Source organism: Grampus griseus (genome assembly GCF_964374135.1).
Source record: "Grampus griseus genome assembly, chromosome: 3".
NCBI classification, from domain to species: domain Eukaryota; kingdom Metazoa; phylum Chordata; class Mammalia; order Artiodactyla; family Delphinidae; genus Grampus; species Grampus griseus.
This window is the reverse complement of record NC_139019.1, coordinates 53280077-53293071: the sequence shown is the minus strand read 5'-3', so window position 1 is coordinate 53293071 and position 12995 is coordinate 53280077.

The following is a 12995-nucleotide window of genomic DNA, read 5'->3' as shown; positions in this document are numbered from 1 at the left end:
CACCTCCTAGAGAAATGGAAATAAAAACAAAAATAAACAAATGGGACCTAATGAAACTTCAAAGCTTTTGCACAGCAAAGGAAACCATAAACAAGACCAAAAGACAACCCTCAGAATGGGAGAAAATATTTGCAAATGAAGCAACTGACAAAGGATTAATCTCCAAAATTTATAAGCAGCTCATGCAGCTCAATAACAAAAAAACAAACAACCCAGTCCAAAAATGGGCAGAAGACCTAAACAGACATTTCTCCAAAGAAGATATACAGATTGCCAACAAACACATGAAAGAATGCTCAACATCATTAATCATTAGAGAAATGCAAATCAAAACTACAATGAGATATCATCTCACACCGGTCAGAATGGCCATCATCAAAAAATCTAGAAACAGTAAATGGTGGAGCGGGTGTGGAGAAAAGGGAACCCTCTTGCACTGTTGGTGGGAATGTAAATTGATACAGCCACTATGGAGAACGGTATGGAGGTGCCTTAAAAAACTACAAATAGAACTACCATATGACCCAGCAATCCCACTACTGGGCATATACCCTGAGAAAACCAAAATTCAAAAAGAGTCATGTACCAAAATGTTCACTGCAGCTCTATTTACAATAGCCAGGACATGGAAGCAACCTAAGTGTCCATCAACAGTTGAATTACTATTTTCTGTAGAGAAATATATTGGCAGAAATTCACAACAATCTCAATTGTAAAATATTTGAGGTTTTGTTACTTTCAAGTACACTAGGCTAATGCTTAGTAAAGACCTTACTTTAATGAAAAGAAAACACCACGTGGTTTTTATTTTCATTTCACTAATTCGCACGTGAGTGGATTGTTAAAAACAAAAAAAAAAGCAAAATAAAAACCCAACCCTGTCTCCTCCTCATTCCTCAAATTCACTACTCCATCAGGTCTGTAATCACCACCAGCAGGGCCCGTCATTTAAACCACTTAGGATTAGGGTATCACCAGGGTGACAGCTGTAACCACAGCAGTAAAAATCCAGATGTATTATCAAGACTGAGGTTTCAGGGCTTCAGCCAGTTATCTGTTTTCCTGCCTATTCTGTCCCTGCTTCTTCTCTTCCTGAGAAGTTCCTGGTTACTCTCATCCAGGCTGACCTTATACAAGTTACTTAACTTCTCTGTGAGCTTACTCAGTTTCTTCACCCATAAAATGGAGATCATTCCATCTACCTCACAATGCAGTTGTGAAGATTCAATGAGATAATGTACATAAAGTGGTTAGCCAAGATCTGGACTGTGGTTGCATACATGATCATTTTCATTATTATGACTTGATAATGTACTTGCCCCAGTCTGCTCTCACCCCGCACTCCCCTTGCCAATTGATAACCTCTGCACTATCTGGTAGGGTTTGGGTCTCCCCTCATCTTTCTCAGTTCTCAGAAGGAAGTTAATTTAAATTTCCCCTGTTCCCCTGTCCCAGACACTGTCGTTTCACATGTGTCTCAGCCTTAATAATTTTACAACACTCAGGACCCTGTGTCACCTTGAAACTTTCAAAATGTGGGAGCTTAAAAGGAGTCTGATTTCAAATATTTTAAATAGTTTCCCCTTCCTACACTCAGAAACACAGTCATCTTTTTGTTCATAATAACTGGCACAATCTGGGAAGGAAGATTTCATGTACTCAACAAAGATATGCTAGAGCTCAGACTTGGTCCAAAGTACCAAGGTCTGATTTGGGAGCAATGTGCAACATGTGCTCAAAGCAAATAATTTGATGAAATGTATTGTCCCCCAAACAAAGTCACCACAAAATAAGTCCATCATTTTCCCTCTCCCAATTTAAAAGCACTCATTTTTCAATGGAAAGAGGCCACAAGTTTTGGATAATTCTGTTTACTAGTGTCTAGTTGCAGGCGATGGTTTTCAAACTTTCCCCCCATTCTCTTTTATTTGTGAGGCTGTCAGGTTTAATCATCCCAAAGACACAGACAAGGGAGCAGGCTCAGAGAAGACATGCCATTTGCCAGGGATCACAGAGGTGATGGAATAGCTCTAAATCCTTTCTTACTTAGACTATATTGGAGTCAGCAAACTCTTACTGAAAAGAGAAAGATAGTAAATTTTTCAGGCTTTGTGGGCCACATTTGGCTTATGTTGCATATTCTTCTTTGTTATATTTTTACAACCCTTTAAGAATGTAAAAATCTTAGTTCACATGCTATATTAAAACAGGTGGTGAACTGATTTGGCCTACAGGCCATAGTTTGTCAACCTCTGTACTAGAACAATTTTATTGACGTATTATTTGCTTTTTATTTTACACCCTGTCCCATGAACCAGATAAAATTTTAAATGCTTTCAAGTTTTACACCAGTTTTTGTTTTTGTTTGGGGGAGACAGTAGTGTGCATTTGTTTGTTCAACAGCAATTGTAGGACTTTTGATTCTTTTTTCATGGTTAATTCTCCTCCCAAAGGTTTTAAAATTAAATTTAGAATTTATAGGTCTCTAAACTAAGTGATTTTTCTGCCAAAAAGAGCTAGATAATTTGACTATATTTCTATGAAGAGTAAAAAAATGTCAGTCTAAACCCTTTGATTTAAAAATATCTTATGTAGTCTAAACTTGCAAGGATTTTGCATGGTGTCTTTTATTTCTAAAAATTCCTGGATATAAAAGGAGGAGAAAATGGGACTTCTGAGCTTATTGGGCTAAACTTTACTACTTGTCAGCACTTTGAACTTAACCAGTGCATTTCAGAGTCTCTGAAAAATCCATCAACCCATATGAATAGCACACAAAGAAGTCAAAATGAATATAAGGAATTAAGTTCTTTCATCAACATTCACTTGTCTGACTATTTAGTCCTCATAACTTTTTAAGGGGTTAAAGATCATTTGCCATGTTGACTCAGAAAAAGCAACCAGGAAATCAATACCATGTTAATAAATATAAGGGTCACCCCGGGTGAAAATAAATCATTCTTCAAATGTTATTGGCCTTAATCTGTTATGGGAATTGCTCTTCTTATGACCTAGAGTTATAGGAAATGTGGAGTTTCAGTAAGCCAGATGCTAAGGTGACCCTCTTCATAATCTATTCCATATGCTAATTGTTTCCCAAGCCCACTCACCTCTACAACCAGGTGGGTCAAAATCTTTTTGGCATAATGTTGACAAAAAACATATCCCATATGTTATGCATTACGAGATTGGCATCTACACAATAGAGACAGGGTCCATCCTTCTCCAACTTTCCCCAACCTTCCTTCGGGGAATTAGGGACTGGCTACAGCCAGAAGCTGGACACTGCATGTGCTCTATCAATTCCTGTGGGAGCATTTCTAAACCAAGCCCCAGTCGGTCTCTGCCTGCTCTATATAACCACGTTTCTTCTTCATGGGCCTCAGTGTCACCTTCCATCCTCTTTTGCATCTACGTACATGTCCTTAGTATTTTCCTCATTTCCCTTTAAATAAAATAATTACACTATGGGGCTTTTTCTGTGATGTTTTAAACTTGAATCTATCATATAATTCCATCCAATGACAATAACTAGATCCTATTTAAAAGAAATATATAACCCATCCATAATTCATATTTAAAAGAAAATGTATAATCCATATAGCATTTATCATCTATCATTTTCCCCACTGGTGAATCCTTCTTCAGTTGCTAGTTTTGGTCTCAGTTATAATAGTCTCCTCTTCAGCAATTTCACTGTCCAGGCAAAATCAAAAATGAATACCATAGAAATCAGTGGTTCTCAAACTTTTATGTGCAAGAGAATCAGAAGAACTAGTTAAAAATACAGATCACCAAGTCTCACCCACAGAGATTCTGATTCAATATGTCTGAGGTGGAGCCTGGAAAGCAAGCTTCCCAAGTGACTCTGATATAAATGGTTCATTGGACAGGTACCTAGTTTAACAGGTTAGGACTCTTTGGGAAATGTTCTGAAAATCACTGGGTAAAAGTTGGTCTGAGTTTGCTTAATGATGCCACAAGAGAAAAGTAATATACTAATAATTCATAAAATTACAGGTCTTACAGGTCAGTATATCCATCAGGGTTCTCCAGAGAAACAGACCATTCATATTTCATGTGTGTGTGTGTGTGTGTGTGTGTGTGTGTGTGTGTGTGTGTGTGTGTGTGTGTAGTCTTGCCTATTTATATATATAAAGAGATTTAATTTAAGGAATTGCCTCAAGAGGTTGTGGAAGCTTGTCGTTTCCAAAATCTGTTGGGGGATTCTAGCAGGACGGAGACTCAAGAAAGAGTTGCAGTTCAAGTCCACAATAGTCTGCTCTAGAACCAGGAAGAGCTGATGTTACAGATGAAGGCTAAAGGCAGCCTGCTAGAGAACTCACTCTTGCTCAGGAAAGGTCATCCTTTTGTTCTATTCAACCCTTCAGCTGATCTGATGAGGCCCATCCACATTAGGGAGGGCAATCTGGTTGACTCAAAGTCCACCAATTTAAATGCCAAATCTTATCCATAAACATTCTCAGAGAAACATCCAGAATAATGTTTGGCCAAATATCTGGGCACTGAGGTCCAGCCAAGTTAATACAAAATTAAACATCACAGGGAATCCAGTACAAGGGGTTGAGATTTGGGAGTCATGGGTTATAATCCTATAACCCTCTGATTATAAGAGTCATCCATTTTCCAGCTTTAGTGCCATCTCTAGGACATAACTTCTAACATAGAAGTCCCACCTTTAATAGGCAAACATACCTATTGACTGTAATGGTTTTGGGGCTGATCATACTCCTCCTCCTTCCCTCACCTGCTCTCTCTCACCAGGAGAGTGATAGCAAAGATTTCTAAATAATTCTTTGTGTCTAAGAATACTGTCAGTGACTTTGGGAACTTCTCCATTTAGGAATCAAAGGCCTCAACTTCTTTAGTATCAGGCTCTAACCAATTGCATAACCTGATTATAAAAAAAAAGACAGGGTTTAGAAACGGGTGTGAGGTTTTCTCATTACTTTAAATGTGTAGGCTGTAAGCTGAGGATTCAGGAGGCAGTTTTACTTTCTCTGATATTTCACCATTTATTCATTCAATCACTTAACCTTTGTTAAGCTACTACCCTGATCTAGGGTTTTGATGTGCTGGGCATGTTAATGTAGGTAAGACAGTCTCTAATCTCAAGTAGGTCAAAATACAATGAGAAACAAACATACATACAGCAAAAATAGTCATAACCATTTACTAAGGGTCTACTATATGATAGGAACCATGCTGTATATATTTTTTTAGACCTCACAAACTTGCTGAAGTGTAGTTAATCCCACTTTGAGAAAACTGAGTCTGAGTGGTTAAATAACTTGTCTAATCTCATAGCCAGTTTCTAAGAGACTGAGCTATAAGTCCATTACTGCATATTTCTGACTCCATAATCCACAACCTCACTCTGCTATAGAATTATCTCACAACAGACGCCCAATAATTGTCGTGCCATAGTCACCATGGCATGAAGAAAGAAACACAAGAATGACTGATTTGGAGAACATGACACTCAAACTGGCCCAAGTGAGCAAAATTTTGCCACACTGAAATGATAAGAAAGGGTAGTCTAAATAAACGCATCACCACACACACACAAAAATAGCATGGTAAAATAAAAGTGCCTATATTTAAGTATCAAGGGGTAGCCTGTTATAGCAGAATGTAGGGATATAAAAAATAAAAATTCAGGGCTTCCCTGGTGGCACAGTGGTTGAGAGTCCGCCTGCCGATGCAGGGGACGCGGGTTTGTGCCCCGGTCCGGGAAGATCCCACATGCCGCGGGGCGGCTGGGCCCGTGAGCTATGGCCACTGAGCCTGCGCGTCCGGGGCCTGTGCTCCGCAACGGGAGAGGCCAGAGCAGTGAGAGGCCCGCGTACCGCAAAAAAATTAAAATAAAATTTCAGAGATGAGGCTCAGGATGTATAAAGTCTTAAATACTAACTTTTCCTTGTAGGTATGGGGTGTTTTAAATTCAGAGTTTGCTATCACCATGTGGATGGCTATCCTGTCATAACATCATAATACAAACAGCAGGAATTCAACTGTAGTTAATATTCAACTGAGCTATTAACCTTTTTTTCCATTCAAACAGTATTTACAAGGGAATAGAAAGCTCTTAATCTTAAAAAATATAATAACATTAAAATCAACCTTTTTTCATTAGTAACATGGTACTTCTAATTTTAAAAACATCAGGCTATCATAAAATGTTTAAAATAATACCTGTTTCAATGTAGGAAAATCTATCAAAAACAAGAGAAATTTACATTCACAAATTAAAGTGGTTTTTTTTCTTTTAGCGTTCTAATAATGAAAGCAGTTTTATTGTGTAGGTATTTTTTTATTGTAAGCTAAAAATAAGTTGGTTGAACAAAGGCAAATCCTTTCTTATTAGCCCTTCAGTCCTCACGCTCAGAGGACTCCTCATCTCCTCTGTCATCTTTGCCCTAAACAATATTGCTGACAATTCCATCACAAACACCAATAAGAAGTAGAAAGGCCAAAGGCCAGCTATTCAAACAAAGCCCTTCAACTTATTCTGTAGAGCTTTGATTTACTTTTGGGGTGCTAATTACAAATTCCAAACACATTCCAAATAATGGTTCACATCATTCACTTTGTGTTCTGTAATTATTTGACATTATATTTGATTTCAGTTTAATAACTGGCATTATAGAAACTCAGGCTTTAAGAGAAATGCCTGTATAACACATCATAAAATATTTCTAAAGCAAGGTTTAAAATAACTATCTCTATTCAATTCAAAAGCTTACTTGCTTCTCTTTAATCTTTAAGTCTTTAAGGTGAGAAACCATTAGTTCTTTTCCATCATTTGCTTAATTGAGATTCGAAACACCTAGACTTCTGGAGGTTAGAGTTCTACAGAACTCATTTATAGGTACACCCTTTGTCTCAACTTCCTTCATAACTATGATTTTAAAATTCTACCAGATGATTGATATATGTTTCCTTAATTGATTATCAGAGGAAGCATAGGTCATTGATATTTCCTTTCAAAAGATATATTCATAAATTAAAACTCTACTTTCTCAAGTCAATGCCAATCAAACTGGGTTCCAAGGACCTCCAAGGGAATATTGAGGAATTTTCTTTTGCTTTTAAAACGAACCTATATGGCCTAAACAGAAACACTGTTTTTTAAAGGTGATATCTAGCAAAATAAATGTCCTTGGTGTGTTGGGGGGCAATAAAGTGGAAAATGCATGCTCTGTGCAGATATTCCAAATTTTCCTGGTATTTACATGTACATTCTAATAATGAAACTTTTGCAAGGATAGAAGGAGGAGGATATCCAAATGCCAACACAAACAACTCTTTTCAAAGCCTACACAGTTTTAGGAAGCATTGCCTACAAAAGAAGTTACTCCACACCAGGGCATTAACAGTCTAAAAACTCTTACAAGTCAATTATATTACAAGTCAAAAAGCAGAAGGACAAGCTCCAAGATATGGTCCACGTTCTTCATTTGCCCAGGAATTTTGCTGTATCAAACACTGCTACACATAATTTAGCCATTACCTAGGGTTGAGAGGTGCATTTATTTTGTTTAGCATGGCATCAGACATCATCAGGTATTAGTGAGTAAACTGTATGCATGTGTCGCCACAGATATATACATGGATCTACAGGTTTAGAAACCAGGTGTGACATAAAACAAGTATATAGAGCTCTATTTGGATATGCAAATTGAATCAATAAAGGTTATTCACTCAACTGGAATTTTTTTTTCATAGAATGTTACAGGAGCTTGCCACTCTATGAGGTTCTTTCCTGAAAGAATTCAGCTCTGTCCAAATCTTGGTTCTGTGTGTTTCCTCTTCTCTCCAGCATAGAGCAAACTTACCACAGAATCATCACAAACTTTTCTGGGCCTCTCAAATTTTTGTGTGCGTGTGATTTTGTTCATGTGTACATTTTCTTTCTTCCAAAATGCTAAGAGATTCAGTTTGCTCTCTTGAAAGCCTGAATAAGTTCTTGGATTAAGTCACATCAAATTGCCAGGTCCAAGTGCTGGCTACAGCACGAGAACAAACACATCTGTGCTTGTGGAAAGTGTCCTGGGGGTTACTGGTCAGACCTGCTTTGGGTGTTGGCTTGGTTCCTCCCATAGCACCTTGAGAAAGGTCCATACTTCTTAGGGAAAAAAATCCTCTTCAAAACCATCTATTCTTGTAAGAGTTAGGCGTTTTACTTATATTCTGAAAATGACTGATTGGTTTACCTGTACTAAGGGTACTAAGGGTACAAAGCATAAAGCTAAAGCATTTGTCCATCCAAATCTTCCTTGAGCATCTGTGCTAAGTGATGAGAATAAACAGATGAAATGGATATCTTTTCTCTCCTCTAACTGCTAAGATCTACTGGAAGAGACAGATACATAAACAGATAATTAGACTAAGTGCTATAAGGATATGTGAATACAGTAATGTGAAACCCAAAGGAGGGGAGGATTTGTGTGTGTGTGTGTGGTTATTTTTCCCCATCACTGGCATCTCTTTCACGAAGCCTCACGAGTCGGCAGCCAAACAAAGAAGTTCTGAATATGCATCTGGAAGCATCCCACAGGGCTGAGGGCTTCATTGTACTGGGATTGAATAAGGTGCCGATTATATAAGTACCATTACCTGCCTGTGTTGAGCTCTGACTATTTCTAGCACATTGCTAAGAACGAAGCCTTCTCAGTGGCAGTGTCAAGGAAACTGTTGGAGGTTGCCAGTCATTTTAGAGAAATGCCACAGAACACTCCGTGCCAGATGGCTACTGATGAAAGTGATGAAGGTTCATGCTTGGAAATGAAGTCCAACTCCATATTTGGTCCTTCTTTCCTTCTTCCTTTTTTGAATACATAAGAGAGCACAAACTCAGTCTTATTCTGCTCTTGCCACACAAAATCCCCATTATCCTTTCTTCTTTTAATAAGGTCCTGGAGAGATGGAGTCAAGTTAAATCCGCTTTATTCCCAAAGCCTCAGAGGCCCCAGAATCCTGTCTCTCCCTCAGCCAGGCCTTTTCTCTTTTACCTCTTCTTATTCATGACTGCCAGAAACGACTGTCAATGGAACCCACTCAGGGTTGGTCTGCCAGGGACTAAAGTTTCTGTGAGGTAGGTTTCTTCCATCTCAACACCTCATGGAAGGGGAAAAAAAGAAATGCCCCACTGGAAATGTTTTCTAATGGTTCTGCTTTGGGGAAGAAGTTCACCTTGTCTCTACTGAGGACATTCCCCACAACCAGAGCCCTGGCCACCTTGTCTTTCTCTGATCAGTGCATAACATTAGGAATAACCGTTTCTTCCTAACTTCTAATGTCTCACATGGAAGGGGCTCCACCAGAATAACAATCCTAGTCTATGTCCCCAACTTTTTTCATTCTACCCCAGGAAAGTGAAGTGGTAAAGGGAAAAATAAACTGAGCCTGCTTCTCCCCAAATCTTCCAAGTTGGGGGTCAAGTCACCACTGTTCCTCCATGCTGGGGCTTAGGTGGGTGACTCTGCTTGGTTGGGGCTCAGTATCAGTAGGCTGTCTTGCCTCGAGTCATACAACCACTGTCCAAACTAAAGTTTTATCATAGTAAAGGTGACATTTTGGTTCTTTATCTGTTTTTAGGTCCTCTAGGAGAACTTCTGCAGGTGAGAAACAGTGATATGAATTCTAAGAAGACAGACTTCACTCTGAGTAGATTTTTAATGGACAAAAGCATTACGTTGCTTTCTGTTCCTCGGCTTGGAGGTAGAGGAGGGCTCACTAGGAGAAAGGGAAATGGCAACAGATTTCTCAGTCCATCTTGAGGGCTATAAGAAAGCCCTGAGATAGGGCAGAACAAGTTAGGAAAACTACTTTTTGATGGCTTTAACTTGATTCTTGTCCTTTAGGGTAGGTAAAAAAAACATTCTGACATTCACATATTCTGGGCACATAACTGCCTTAGGTCTCTCCCTTCCTCCTACCTACCATGTTCTCACAGCTACATCTACAAAAATCCCTCCTAAAACTTTCTAAGAAGTGTTCTCTAGTCTCTCTCTTCTAATTTTCCACTGTGCTTGCTCTAATCACATTTGAATGAATGAAGGGTAATGGTTTTTTAAAAATGGAATATCCCTTGCTTGTCCATCTGTATTAAGAGAGATGGAACCTTCCCTGATCTCCTTTAGGGTTACTTTTTCTCTGCCACATTGAAATGTCTTGGGGACAACAGAAGCTCAAAAGCTCTTCATCCAATAGCTTAATAAATAGCGTGAAGATCAAAGCAGCTCAGAGATCAGCAACTTGATTTGCATCGCACTGGACTTCACTTTGCATTGCCTTAGACTTTGGGGTCAGCATAACACTTTGGGGTCTGTAACACTTAGGCTTGAAGTCTTTTCATTTGGGCCAGAGAGCCGGACCGCCCAGCCTGAGACCAGGTCTCCACCAACACGGGATGGTGAGGCAGAGGGCAGTGTTCCAGGCAATTTGGAAGAACAGAGACTGAGCTTGGCTAGAAAAGACCTGAGAAAAGCAATTTTGATGCCTGGATAATCGCCCCCGTTGCTTGCAAAGCATGCCAGTGGAAGCCTGTCCCAGGGGTTCCAAGCTTAGAAAGTAAAGTGATTGAAGCTCAATCCAGAATGGGGGTTAGTGAGGCAATTAAGCAGGAGAGCAAGTGGGGCCTTTGCCTGGAGCAACTTCTGTTCCATCAATTGAGAGAATTTACTTGCCCTGAAAGGAAGGTTATTTCAGCACCTGGCACCAGAATTCTCAACATATGAGCTATGCAGTCTCCTTTGATCTGCACTTACTAGTTCCTGGATTATCAGGCAGTAACCAAGGGAATAAACATGTTCTCCAGCTGCACTTGGCCTATGGGCTGTGATCAGCTCTGAAGGCTGCAGCTCCCACATGGTTAGCCTACTTTGTATATAGATTTACTCATCAGGTTTCTTTTCCAAACACCCAGTTGAACAGAATTCAGTCACCTCTAAGGTCAGCTTACATCTATACCTATGCTGTAGGTTACTTTCAGCTTATCACCTTTTCATTTCCTAGCCCTACAATGATGACTCCAGTGATACAATGCCATCCACAGAGATTCAGGTACTATTTTTTTTATTTCTTGAGAGAGAGGAACTTGTGTTCACTCAATCCTGCATTCAAATCTCAGTTCTGTGACTCAGAAAAGGAAACACTCACTTCTCAATTTCCTTACCTTCAAAAAAATAGCAAGATATAATCTCGTAGATTTGTTATGAGGACCAAATGAAACATTTTATGCCAAGGATCAAAACAGTGACTGGCACACAGTAATTATAAAATAAATGATCACTCCCTTCCTTAATCCTCTTCCCCAAGCAGGCCCTGGAGAGCTGTTCTAGACCAGCAGTTCCATTCCCATGGTGTGCTCGTGAGAGCTGATTGTTAAATTTTTAGGAGTTTGGTGAGCCAGTTGATATCATGCCAAGAGCTTGAAATTGGCCATGGTGGGAGTAGTCACATCAGAAAGATCAGCAGACACTTTAATCAGGCCTTCCATCCACCGACCCAGAGATCTGATTTATCAGCACACCACCAGTGGTTCTCCAGGTGCCAGTCCTGCAACACCAGCAGGAGGTCACCTGGAACCTCTTAAAAATGCAAATTAACCAATCACATCCCAGCCCTGATGAATCACAAATTCTGGGGGCGGGGCTCAGAAATCCATATTTAATTTTCTTCGTGAGAGTTGTGCCTGGCATGTTCAGTGACTAGCAGGGAAATAAATCAGTGTGGCTGGAGGAAGTGAGCCGGAGGGAGAGTAACAAGAGGGTATGGGGGGTGGTGGGAAGCAACTTGCAGGGAGCATTACAGACCACCATAAGCATTTTGACGTGTGTTGAAAGGGATAAGGAAACCACTGGAGGGGTTTGAGCAGAAGAACATAATGTCCTTAAATCTCATTTAGGAGGATTCCTCTGACTGCTGTGTTAGGAATAAATGGTGGGGAAAAGGGTGGTAAGAGAAGACAGTGGCTTGAACCAGGGGAACAGAGATACATGAGGTAAGAAGTGTCTGGCTTCCAGATATATTTTGGAGATAGAGCCAAGGGCATTTGTTGTTGATGGTTTAGATGTAGAGAGTGAGAGAGAGGAGTCAAGGATGACTCAAAAGTTCTTTAGCCTGATCAACTGGGAAGATGGATTTTCACTAAGATACAGAAAAGCTGGGCTGATGGAAGATAGAAGGCTGAGTTTAGGAAGTCTATTAGACATCAAGAGTAAGTGTCAAGGAGATCATTAGCCATAAATCTGGAGTTTGGGGAAGAGGTTGGGCTGAGGATTTAACTTTGGAAGTCATCACCTTCCAGGTGCTATTTGATGAGTTGGGATAATATAGTGAACGCACTTAAGAGAAAAGTAGGACCTGGCCGTGGAAGCTGTAGAGGTCTGGAAGAGGCAAAGGACACAGGGAAGGGGCCATCAATGAATATTAGTGCTACACAAGTTATGGAAGCACTCAGAGTTGAAAGAATACATTGCAAGTAGCTATACAACTTTAGCTGGTATAACATAGTCTTCATCCACGGCCTCCTAACTTAAGACACTGGACTCTGAAGGCAGTGTGAGCTACACGTGAAGGGTGACCCTACTAAGCCAGTCTGCTCTTTCTTCACCCCCTACCATTGATTGGGCTGGCTTCTCCCTAGGGAGGAGAAGAGTCGTTATCACAAGCTAATCACAGCTGGCAATAGGATCAGCAAGACCAGTCTGAAACTACATCTGTGTTTGTGAACGTTTTTGCTTTATCAAAAGGAACATGTAATTATCTTAAAAATATAATTTTCCATCTTTAACATAAGCTGGAACAGTCAAACCTCCTTAAGCCCAGAGCGCTTTTACAAGGACAGTTTATTCAATTACCTTTTCAAGCTTTTAAAAGTCTCTGACTCATTTGAGCAAGTGGGGGAAAAAGACAAAACATCAGTATCTTGCTGGAAAAATATTGTGGTTCTTGGCACTGAAACAAAA